The sequence below is a fragment of the Stenella coeruleoalba genome (genome assembly GCF_951394435.1).
Source record: "Stenella coeruleoalba genome assembly, chromosome: 10".
NCBI lineage: Eukaryota > Metazoa > Chordata > Mammalia > Artiodactyla > Delphinidae > Stenella > Stenella coeruleoalba.
In genome coordinates, this window is record NC_137156.1 from 15631328 (window position 1) to 15643503 (window position 12176).

Genomic DNA, 12176 nt, shown 5'->3' on the forward strand with positions numbered 1-12176 from the left:
CTCAGAAAGCAGGAAGTCATCTTTCTACCGTTGCAGTCTCTAACGTGTGAAGAAGTCTGCAAGCCTAGAAATCTTATTTCTCAGCTGAGTGACCACAACAGAGAGGACCCACGTTCTTGCTTGTCTCAGCCCTGTAACTGCTGGCTTCTACAGTAAGCCCCATATCCCGCTTCGTGCCAAACCTGCCAGAGGGGTTAGGGAAACAGGATGCCATTTCTCTGAGAAACTCTACTCGTTTCTGTGAGGACGTGATTGAAGGTGATTGACAACCCTGCCCACCTGCGTAAACGATGGCCCTATTTATACCAGGGGAAACAGCTGTGGGGAGGCCCATTCTCGCTTCCTGAGCGTGTTTCAAACGCTGCTGGTGGAGCGTCCTCTGGTCTTTTCTTCCCTAACGCTCGGGGCAGGAGCCCTGTCACCTCATCCAAAAGCGGCAATCCCGTGCTACGATGTCGCCCGTTTCTTCTACGCTCATCCTCTGGCTGGAGGCAGCAGCAAGTTCCTCCTTGTGAACGAGGTAAGTGCAAGGGAAGGAGAAAAGGAGAATTTCTTCCGCCCACAGACAGATGGTTCTTTTTGTCACCCACCAGACCCTGGCTGAGATAACCACAGCAAATATCACCTGCGAGGCCAGTGGTCAGATTGTGTATCATGACAGGTCCCCTGGGATGGTAGGATGTGCACAGAGAGAGGGACGCAGCCGCCGCCTGCCTCCGTGAAGATCTCAAATTACTAGCTGCGCTGCTGACTTTAAAAGCACTACCTCAAAGGCTGACTTGCAGCCTTCCAGTGGCTGCAGCATCTCACGGGGGTCTTGAGCGACTGCACGGAAGAACACAAAGAGAATGAAAGGGGGAAATAAGGGGGAAAAAGTGTTAGAAATTTTCTTGTTTTGAATTGGGAAGTTCCTGGTGCAGAAACGTCTTTGGTGCTGGTGATAATCTGGGCCTGCAAGTGCTAAATTGATTCACTATCCTGCAGACACCTGGGGGCTGAGTATCAAGGAACAAATGCATTAATCACGGCAGGGCCTGTACGCGATGGCACATAAAGACCATGCTCCCAGCAGCAGTGAGCTTGGGGACCTCGCCCCAGACCACACGTGCGCCGAAGTCGCTCTCTGAAGTCTCACTACTGAGTGTGTGTGGGTGTGTGTCGGGGGTAGGGTGGTTGTATCTGACTTTCTGTGAAACGTACATTTAGAAAGAAATGTATTTACACTTAGCTTTATGTTTTAAAAAACGAGGGGGCTGGAATCTTTGGACCAGAGTCGTTCCAGATGAAACAAACACACACGCGGACATAGACACATGCACGCACAAAAGCTTTCAGGGAGAAACAGAAAATAATGTTTAGCAATTACGGTCCACAGCTGCGGCGGTTCCAATACCCGCGTGCTACCCAGGTGCAGCCATTATAACAATGAATAGCGTGCATTAAAGGTGCCATCCATAGGGGTAATAATACTAGGGTTGAAAAGGTATTTTCATTTGCAGCCTGATATTAGGCATTTCACAGCCAGCCTGATGGCTCAACTGCTACACGGGAGGCCCGAGCCTGAGATTAATCTAGGACTCTTATGTGAGCATCTGACAGCAGGAATCTGACGATGGTTACCTGGGGAGATCACCGAATCTCTCCCGATTCTTCAAAAAGGCTGCTGATTGGAGAAACTGAGGCACCCTGCAGCATCAGCCAGTGTGAGATCCATCCCTGTCTACCACCTACTAGTCTCTGGGTGCTAGAAATATTGTTGGGGGAAAGAATACGGAGGGAGCGTCCCAGTGGGCGGAAGAGGAGTGGCTCCCGCAGGGGAGGAAGCCGGGGCGGCAACAGGGGGGCGTCTCCTCCTCAGGCCTTGTCTCTGGCTGCTGCCTCCACATCCCAGGGCCTGGCTTCTAAGGCTTCGTTCTGAGCCAAGCACCACCAGCCTGCTTTGCTCACTTCTTCCTTTAAAAGCCCAGCAGCAAATGGGCACTGTACCCCATCGCGGTCACTTGCCAAAACCTCTCAAATCACTAAACTCTTCAGCCTCGGTGAAAACAATGAGTCTTCAGGCAACCACGACATTCCTGCAGATTGATAGTTGGAAACAGCGGAGGAAGAGAGAGCCTGGGGAGGAGATGAGAGTGAGCTCTAGAGTCGGAAGACAGAAGACCAGATCTCAGCGCCGCCCCATGCTAGCTCCGTGACCTTGAGCAAACTGTGTAAACCCCCTGAACCTCTGCAAAATGGGGATATTAGTACCTGCCGCAGACGGTTGTAATGAGGTTCCAGTGAGGCCAAGAATATGAAAACCCTTAACACCAAGCCTGGAGCACAGTAGATGCTAAATAAATGGAAGAGATTATTTGAGTAGCTTCCATTTTTCCATATTTATTTTCCTGAGTGGGCCTGTGAATAACAGTGATTTTAGGCGAGAAATGGAAATCTGCATCATGAAAGGAGAAAAAAAAATACCGGTATACGTATTGCTCGGTACCATAGTCAACTTCAGATCAAACACGCCAGGCTGACTTAAAAAAAAAAAAAAAAAATATATATATATGGCTCAGACAAACAATTGTCTTCATCTCATCTACTTTTAACAGGGGGCGAAAGCAAACAATAAAACGAATAGTGCATGTTGTGGGTGCATTTTAAATGCTCAAGCTCCATCAGATCCAGGTGGGCGTAGGCCTGGCTGCAGTGAACGGGGCTGGCTTTCCCAGGGCCCAAGTGAGGAGGTGCCCACAGCCTGGAAGCCCCCCGGCCGGGCATGGGGAGGCCCAGGGACATGGGGGCACACAGCCCCCCGCCATGACGAGCACGGTTCTAGGGAATAGGATAGGCCCCGGTTCACCAAGGAACGTGGGACCACGGCCCTGTTTAGAGGCCTTAAAAGTGAGGAGAAGATTAAAATTAACTTGAAACTTCCCAGGAAGCCGGCCGGCATCATGAAAACACAACTTGAGGGCTTCCCTGGTGGCGCAGTGGTTGAGAGTCCACCTGCCGATGCAGGGGACACGGGTTCGTGCCCTGGTCTGGGAAGATCCCACATGCCGCGGAGCCTGCGCGTCTGGAGCCTGCGCTCCGCAACGGGAGAGGCCACAACAGTGAGAGACCCACGTACCGCAAAAAAAAAAAAAAAAAAAAAAAAAAAACACCACTTGATTGCCGTGCTGGTTGGCGCACTCTGGATCTGGAAGAGCTCACACGGCAGAGCTCTAGACAGTTCGCTGAAGCCGGCTTGGGAGCAGCAGCAACAAAGCTACAGTGGTGATGGTGGAGAAGAAAGTCTTAGTCAAGCTCTCATGGATCACAGTTCCCTGGTGCACATTCGCAGCGTGTTCATTTATTCATTCAACAAAAGATGAGGCCCATGTAGCATGAACTGACACTATCCTAACTCCATCGTAAGACATCAGGCCCCATATTGAACAATCTGCCAGTCTGAAAGCAGAGACGGGAAGAGCAACACACAATTATTAGACTGTATGTGAAAGTACTTGGCAGAGGAAGAAAGGGGTGCTGGGAGAACACTTAAGAGGGGTGCCTAATTCAGACGGGTTCAGGAGAGGCTTTTAAGAGGAGCTGATCCCTGGATGAAAACTAGGCAGGGAAAGAGGGGGGTGTAGATGCAGGACGCACAGAGGCCTAAGGGTGAGAGTACAAGCCATTCTGCAAACTCATAACTGAAAGTTGGATGGTGAAGGGGGAGGAAGAGAAGAGGCTGTGATGGCAGGAGCTGGTGCAGCCCTCTGTGCTGTGTGGACTAAGGAAGCCTGGGGGTGCGGGGAGATCTATGAATCAAAGTTATTATAGATGAAATACACACTCACTCAGTGGTAGCCAGACTTCAGGATGGCCGCCAATGGTTCCCACCTCCCAGGATTCATACTTTGGGTTAATCCCTTCTCACACTGTGCCAGAATGGGTCTGTGTGATCAATGGAATATGCCAGAAGTAATGGTTTGTCACTTCTGAGATGAGGTTATAAAAGACATTGCAGCTTTGCTTTCTCACATCACTCCCCCTGGGGGAAGCCAGCTGCCATGCCTTAAAGCAGCCCTGTGCAGATACCCACGTGCAAACAATCTGAGGCCTTATGAGTGAGCTTGGAAGCAAATGCTTTGGTCCCAGTCAATCAAATGATTGTAGCCCTGGTTGATGTCTTGACTGCAACCTTACGAAAAACCATGAGCCAGAACCCCCAGCAAACGTGTGTGTTTCTGTCCCTCAGAAACTGAGAGATAGCAAATGCTTGTTGTTTGAAACAGCTAAATTTGGGGCTAATTTATTACACGGCAACTGATGGCTATTGTATCTGATAACGTGGAAAAAATATATACGTTACTATGTGAAAGAGCAAGTTATAAAGAAAATATGTTTAATATGATGCTACTTTTTATACACTACAGACTGGTATGTTTTTATAGTGGTGTTTCTTTTTAAAATTTTTTATTGAAGTATAGTTGATTTATAATGTTTCTGGTGTACAGCAAAGTGATTCAGTTCTACATATATATTCTTTTTCAGATTCTTTTTCATTATAGTTTAAGATATTGAATATAGTTCCCTGTGCAATACAGTAGGACCTTGTTTATCTATTTTATATATAGTAGGTTGTATCTGCTAATCCCAAACTCCCAGTTTATCCTTCCCCCACCTCCTTTCTCCCGTTGGTAACCATAAATTTGTTTTCTATGTCTATGAGTCTGTTTCTGTTTTGTAAATAAGTTCATTTGCATCATTTTTTTAGATTCCACATGTAAGTGATATCATATGATATTTGTCTTTCTCTGTCTGACTTAGTTTCTTTTATTAATCATTACATCAAATGAACCACAAAAGTAATTTTTAAAGTCTAAAGCTCCATGACAATGTCAGTTAAGGCTCATAAACAGTGTAAAAAGCAGATCACCAGAGGCATTTTAAAATCACAGGCTAACTCTTTGGAGTGCGGTTACACCACAGAGGAGCCCTGCCGCCTCCCTTCACAGCACCTCAGCTGCAGGTGGGTGGCGGGCCCTATGGCGGGGAGCAGAAGGGAAGCCACCTTCTCAGCAGGGGGGATGTTAACCAGAAGAGCAGAGGCTGGCCAGATGATTTCCAAGGCAGTTTTTGGGAGTTGAGGGGCAGGACAGACACCCAGAAAGGCTCCAGGTTTTCCAAAGAAGGTGAGAAGGGGCCAAGTTGGTAAAGGAGGAAAATGTACCAGCTGAAGGATTCCCGAGGGTGGGAGAAAGGCAGCTCTCACTGGCTGGCCCTAGCAAGACCAACCAGAAGTCCCAGCAAGTAGAACATTCCCTTGTGTAAAATATGGTGGGGACACACCTCAAGGGCGGGTCTGGAGGTGGTCCAGCACGCCAGCCTCTTGGATGTCACTCAGAAGCTGTGTCAGACTGCTTGCCTTCTCTACCACGTTGGGCTTGACCGTTATCAGTGAATTAATTTAAATGACATTAGTTTTCCTCTAATATTAACACCTTTTCTCCAAAACACTTTTGTCATATATTGAAGAGTTATAAAATGGTTTTAAGGTCATACCAGTTTTTGGTTTTTTTGTTTTTGGATGGGGATGGAAACAGGAGGTTCTTAAAGTGTATTAGCTACAGATGTTTGAGAAACTCCTCCCAGCAATGCCTCTGAATGAAGATGTATTGGTCTTGGGGCATCAGGGTAACAGATTATCATCAAGTTCCCAATCCATGGAGAGTGGCACCAACTGTTCTCAGTGGAGAGGAGGCTGCCACAGGGGGTGGGACACTGCCATTCCATGACCTGCCCGAGCAAAGATGTAGACAAGTGAGGCTCCATCCTGGTCTCTTCATTGAAAAAACCCACTCAACAGTGGACACCCAAAGTCTTTGGGGGTTTGAGTGTGGTTATCAGTGATGATGTCCACAAGAGAGGAAAAGTAAAGAAGGTATTAGTTACACAAGTATTGAAGAAATCGTGGAAACACACACCTGGAGAAGATTTTAATTTTCTTTCTAGTTACTTTACTTAGAACAAAGCCACATTTATCAAATTAACGTTGAATCAGCCCTCGACTTCAGTAGGCATTTGCCCTAAAGACCAGGCACCTGATTCAGTGTGTTTAGATTCAGAAACACCTGCCTAATCCTTTCCCACTAAATAGAATCCTACTTTTTAGATGTAACAATGATGCTTATTTTAACACGTGGTAGAGCTATTATCGCTCTCAGACCATGCCATACTGCCTTCTCCAGGGTACTGGGAAAGCCCTTGATCCCCGTAGTCTGAAGTATTGATATTTGCCACCAAATTACTGTCCTCCTTTTTAAATGAAGGAGTTCCTTTTAGGTTTTTTGCCACATGGAAGAGCTTCTTTTGGTCCGATACTCTCCATAAAAGCACAAATATGATAAAACATAAACCACATAAAACTTCAGTGACTAAGCAACTACTGTCCACACAAGATAAATCACTAAGAGAAAGGGGATACTTAGCAATGATGGTTTATTTTCATTATGAATTTAGTAACCACTTAAATGAAAATTTGTTTTTCCTCATTTTATATATATATATACAATTGTTATCTTTCTCCAAGATATACACCATCACTCACACATTTAACTTTTATCATGTCACTCAAAATTGACAGGAGATCAAGAGAACTTTGTGTTCCTTTTTTTTCCATGTGTGGATCGACTTCCAAATGTTTTTACTTTTCAGAAATGCCGAAAAGATACTGATCTAATATCTTGGAGTGATTCTGTTAAATAATTTAGAAAGGGAGACATTTTGCCTCATTCCATCAACAGGTTAATGGTGGAAGCTGACGACTGTCAAATGGCTTTGCTGTCATTTAGTGGTGATCATGGTTGTAGCAGGAAGACAGGTTTTTCACCAGACTTCTTGACTTTCAAATCTGGATGACACTGAACAGTTAGCATGCTGGTGGTACATCCCAGTGTCTCTCTCTTGCCTACTCCTTTATTTTCTTTGTATAACTATGAAGTTCTCTCTACTGTTGGCAGGGGTGTTTGAGATAAACCACAAAACCTGCAGACTGTTAATTCGATGTTACATTGGAGCTACTAGAATTCCTTTAAAACAACAAAACAAAACCCTGCCAGTAGCATACTTCAAAATAGATTTAACTCAGATGGTAGCGAAAAATGTCAAAATCTGAAGGGCATGGCTGCAATGAACAAAGTCTTTGATTCTTGAATGCTGGCTGTTTCTGGGAGGAGGTGTGCAAACTGACCTCGGCACTGCTGTAAAGTGAGCCTTCTGACGCTGTCTGGCTGCAGACGCTTCCTGAGACTTCTTGCTTGTGCTGTAGTCTTTGCCAAAGACCTGTTTAACCAAGTTCTCAGGGCATCTAGGACTTACTGCCTCCTTGTTATAAGGACCATTGTGGGTTATTAAATTTTTGGTGTAAACAGTTTATCAAAATCCTTTCTATAAAGCAGATTTAGGAACAGGCTGACCTTTCTCACCCAGCGGAGCTCACTAGGAAGGTGTCACTTCTTCGTCATTGGGAGGAGCTCTGTGGGAAGCTGCTTAGCCACTTTGCATTGGTTTGTCTTATGCCTTGATGTGATAAGATTGTGTTTTTTTTCGTTTAAAGATATTAAGACAATTCACTAACATTTATTCTAAGGGTTGGGATACTTACACTTCTATATATTTTTTTAGATATCCTGTGTTTTAGTAGCTTAAAGTTTAATGCCTAAGCTTCTCCTGAATATGGCAAATAAAATTGTATATTTATGAATAAGCATAAAAAATTTTGATGACAAAATAAATCACTGGTATATTGGAAAGAGTGTGGGCTTTAGAGTCAGATAGATCTAAGTCTAAACCCCAGACCTCCCGGCTATTATCTAACCTCTCTGGGCCTCAGTTTTCTCATCTGTAAAATGAGGATGCATGCCTTCTCTACACCTCCCAGGTTATCACTGTGAGGCCCCTTATAATGACCGCAGCTGAGTTCTTGAGACCAGAGACTGTCTTGGTTTTCCTAGTGCAGGCCAGGCTTAGAGTAAGAGTTCAACATGTTTGCCGACTTTAATTAAGTGCTGTTGAGCCACTAGGAGTTGTGAGTTCATTTTCTCTCACTTAAGTGATGGTGACAGATTTTCCTGCCAAATGGACTTACAACAAACTGGACTCCAGGCTCCCAGCAGTAAAAGAGAAGAAAAATATTTCCAGAGAGGATCCTCAGGTTGCTCCAGAAGCAATTCCAAACTCCTAGTGACAGCATGAAATGGTAGGTTTGTTTGTTCACAAAAACCTTTGCCAGCTGGGAATGTAACGTCCAGAAATGCATATTCAGAATGGCTACGTGTCTCTGGACAAAAGTTCCCCTCAGCTGCTAAGGGTTTGGGCACCACAACCAGGAGTGAGTCAGGAGTTACAGGGCCTTTTGCCCTGACAGCATTTGAGAACCTGAGATCTCAGTTCTGCTGTTCGCTCCTCAGCCACCGCGAGGCCACGGGAAGGTCATGTAATCTTCTTGTCGCTTAGCTTTCCCGTGAGGGGCATCTCTGGATCAATGGCGTAAAGGTTATCGCTCTCATTTTCAAAATGAGGAAAGCCAGGTTATGGTGATGTGATTTACCACACCCAGAATCCCCTCCTGAAATGGGAAATAGGGCTTTGGGGCCTTGGGGATAAGGCAGCCATTTTTTAAATTTAATTTTCAAATAAGTAATACGTTCACATTGTTCAAAATCTATATAACACACACATACACACACACACACACATACACACACACACACACACATAATATAAACAGACACTTCACCAAAGAGGATATAAGAATGGCGAATAAGCACATCATAGGCCATCGGGGAAATTCAAATTAAAACCATGATAAACTTCTACAACCTATTAAAATGGCTAAAATTTAAAATACCAGTGCTGTTGAGGATGTGAAGCAACTGGGACTCTCAGACGTTGGAGGGAATGGAAGAAGGTGTGGCCGCTTTGGAAGACAGTTTGTCAGTTTCTACTAAAGGCACACATACACTTGCCACGTAACCCAGCCATCCAACTTCTGAGTGTTTACAGAACTGAAAATATGTTCATACCAAAACATGTACATAAATGTTTATAGCAGCTCTATCACAGCTGCCCAAAAATGAAAGCAATCCAAATATTCAACAGATGAGTGGGTAAGCAAACTATGGACCATCCACACGTGAAATACTACTCAACAATAGAAAGGGGACAAACTTGATACAACAACTTAAATGAATCTCTAAGGCATCAATCAAAAGGTGACATACAGTGTACCATTTATAAGACGTCGTTGTAAAGTGGGACGGATGACAGAGGAGTGGTTGCCAGGTACTGAGGGCAGGAGAGTACGACTACAAAGTGAGCTTCGGGGGATGGTGAAACTATTCTGCATCCTGATTGCCGTAATGGCTACATAATGGTCACACATATTAAAATTCATAGACTCTGATACCCAAAAAGAATCAACTTTGCTGTCTACCTTTTAAACAAAAATTTTAAATACAAAAAAAAGAGAGAATGAAAAATACATTTATCATCCTTAACCTCTGCCTAACCCCACGTACTTGACCAGAGGAAACTACTGTGAGTAGTTTATCTTTCAAAAGAGTTTCTTTATACAACCAGCAAATTTATTTTTCTTCCTCTTTTATCGCAAAGGTACCCTATAAATACATCCTGTTCTGAACCTTGCATTTTTCACTGGACGATTTATCTCAAAGATTTTCCATATCAGCGCATAGAGAACATTCTCATTCTTTTTTTTTTAAAACTGTTAAATATTTTGTTATATGTATGGACCAGAATCCCTTAATGATAGACATCTGGTTTGTTTCTCATCTTTTACCACTACAAACATTCATGCAATGAATAATTTTGTATATATACAATTTCATTTATGTGCAAACTTATCTATAAAATAAGTCCCAAAAATGCAGTTGCTGGGTCAAAAGGATAAATGCTTCTGTAAGTTGTAAGAGTCACTAAATTGTCCTCCGCAGAAGTTTACAATCAGAGCAGCCATTTTTGACAGCTAAGAACAAAGAGAGAAAATGGAAAACCATCGAATAAACTGCATTACATTTGGCAAAGTACTTACTACAGAAACTAAATGTTGGGTAACCTTTTGTTCAAATTTTTAGTGTCGACTATGTTCTTAGAGTGCTTACTATTGATGAGATGCAATCTACAATGTAAGAAACAGTCTTGTCCCTCAAACAATTTTAATGTAGGGGCAACAAGCACACATAGAAACCCATTAATAATAGGTGCAGTCTCTAATTTAGTGGCAGAATGAGTGACAAAGACAATGAGTGATGGACAGTTTCAATATAGGACTGCATTAGTGAAGGAAGGCATCCTAAAAAAGATGGGACTTGAAAAGGATGGAAGGTAGGGAAGAAAGAGGGGGAAAGATGTCATAACTCAGAGAACAGCCTAAGCCAATGCAGGAACATGTCTCCATCACTTACCTCCTCCAGGAAGTTCTCCCTGACTTCCAGGTCTCCCTACTTTGCTCCTGTAGCAAAGTCTTTCAACCTATCATATTTTAAATGATCTGTCTTCATATCTAGAAGCTTCTCAAAGTCAGGAGCCAAGTCTTTTTCACCATTGCATCCTTTGGGGAATATTTCAGGTGATAAATATATATGTAAGTAATACCTAGCAGTGCAACGCCTGGCATGCAGTAGGAAATCAGTGTTTGTCTAACTGTGGTGTTGGATTTGGCAAGGATGGAGGAATTTGAGAGCCTTTGTCACTGGTTTCTAGAATCATCATGTCACTATTCTTTCACTATGTCATTTAGTTATAACTAAAGTCTGGAGTTGGAGATCTCCAAATACTGCACCAAAATTTTATAATTTCAATCAATTGGCAAAGCTTCACATCATTGCTCACCATTCTTGCAACATACTTTTCCTCTCCGCTGCCCTGTGAATGCAAAAATTTCAAGTGCCTCCGTAGGCCGCTGGACAAAGGGATGCCCTGTGCTATGAAAATCTGTGAACTACGGCAACCATCCCTGTCTTTCCAAACGCAAGGAAGAGCCTTTGCCGTTTTATTCTTCTCATTCCTATGAAATCCTAGACCGTTACGGCCGACTTTTTTTACAGGGCGCCCAGATTAAGGATTCATAAAACCACAGCATTCTAGAGGTGCATGGAGCCTGGGAGCTTCTGATTCAGCCTTTATTCTTAATACTGCTTCTGCCTTAAAGAGGTTCATTTAGAGCTGCTTAACACAGTGCAAAGCATATCTTTTCCCTTCATTACAATCCTACAAATGCTTTGGTGGCTTCAACACCTGGTCTTCTGGGTTTGGTGGTGATGGCGGTAGTGGTATGAGCTTAGGCAGTGTTGGCGCTGGCAGCTGAGAACCCCTGATTCACAGTCCTGTGCCTTATTTGCCAAGTGTAGACACAACCCAAAAGCTAGAAGAGCCCAAAGTAAGGGGGAGCTTGTCCCCCCCACCGGCATTGTGTGCTTTGCAGAGAGGAAATGAGTACCCACGAGGCCGGCTTCTTCCCCTCACTCTATCTCCTCAATGCAGTTTTTCGAATAATTTAATAACATTCACAGGGATATTAGATTAATTGGATTTTAATTCCAAATGACTGTGAAAGCAGAGAAATGAGTCACCAGCTCATTCTAATGAGAAGATCTATTAAAGGGCTCTTCTCTGATAGATACAGCAGGGTTATAAATATTTCATATCCAATTAATTGAATTTTGCCCCCTATATATGACACTGCCCTGAAACATCAATCCAACAGGACCAGAGAAAGAACAGAGGGACAGAAGAAACACGAAGAACTTTGGAATAGCAACTACCTCAACGGGACCCTCCCTCCCAGCCGGTGAAGCGCAAACCGGTTCATCTGTACTATTTTTCTAGGTTCCCCCACCCCAGAGAACCCCTGCCATTCTCCCAGGGCCTGCAGAGAGGAGCTGGAAGCATTTACCCCAACTGCAGCTGCTTCCATGCGGCGGGGAAATTAATGTTAATTAATCAGACAGCAGTTTTATATAGGGCTGTGTGCAGAAAGTTATTCGAGTCCTGCTGCAAATAGATTTATAGGTGTAATTGCCATGTTGAATGACCCTCTGTAAATAGGCTCATTAAACTGGCCATCAGTCAAAAAGTCTAATTGAAGGCATGCAGTAGCCTGCCATCGGGAGCACGTGGCCCCAGAT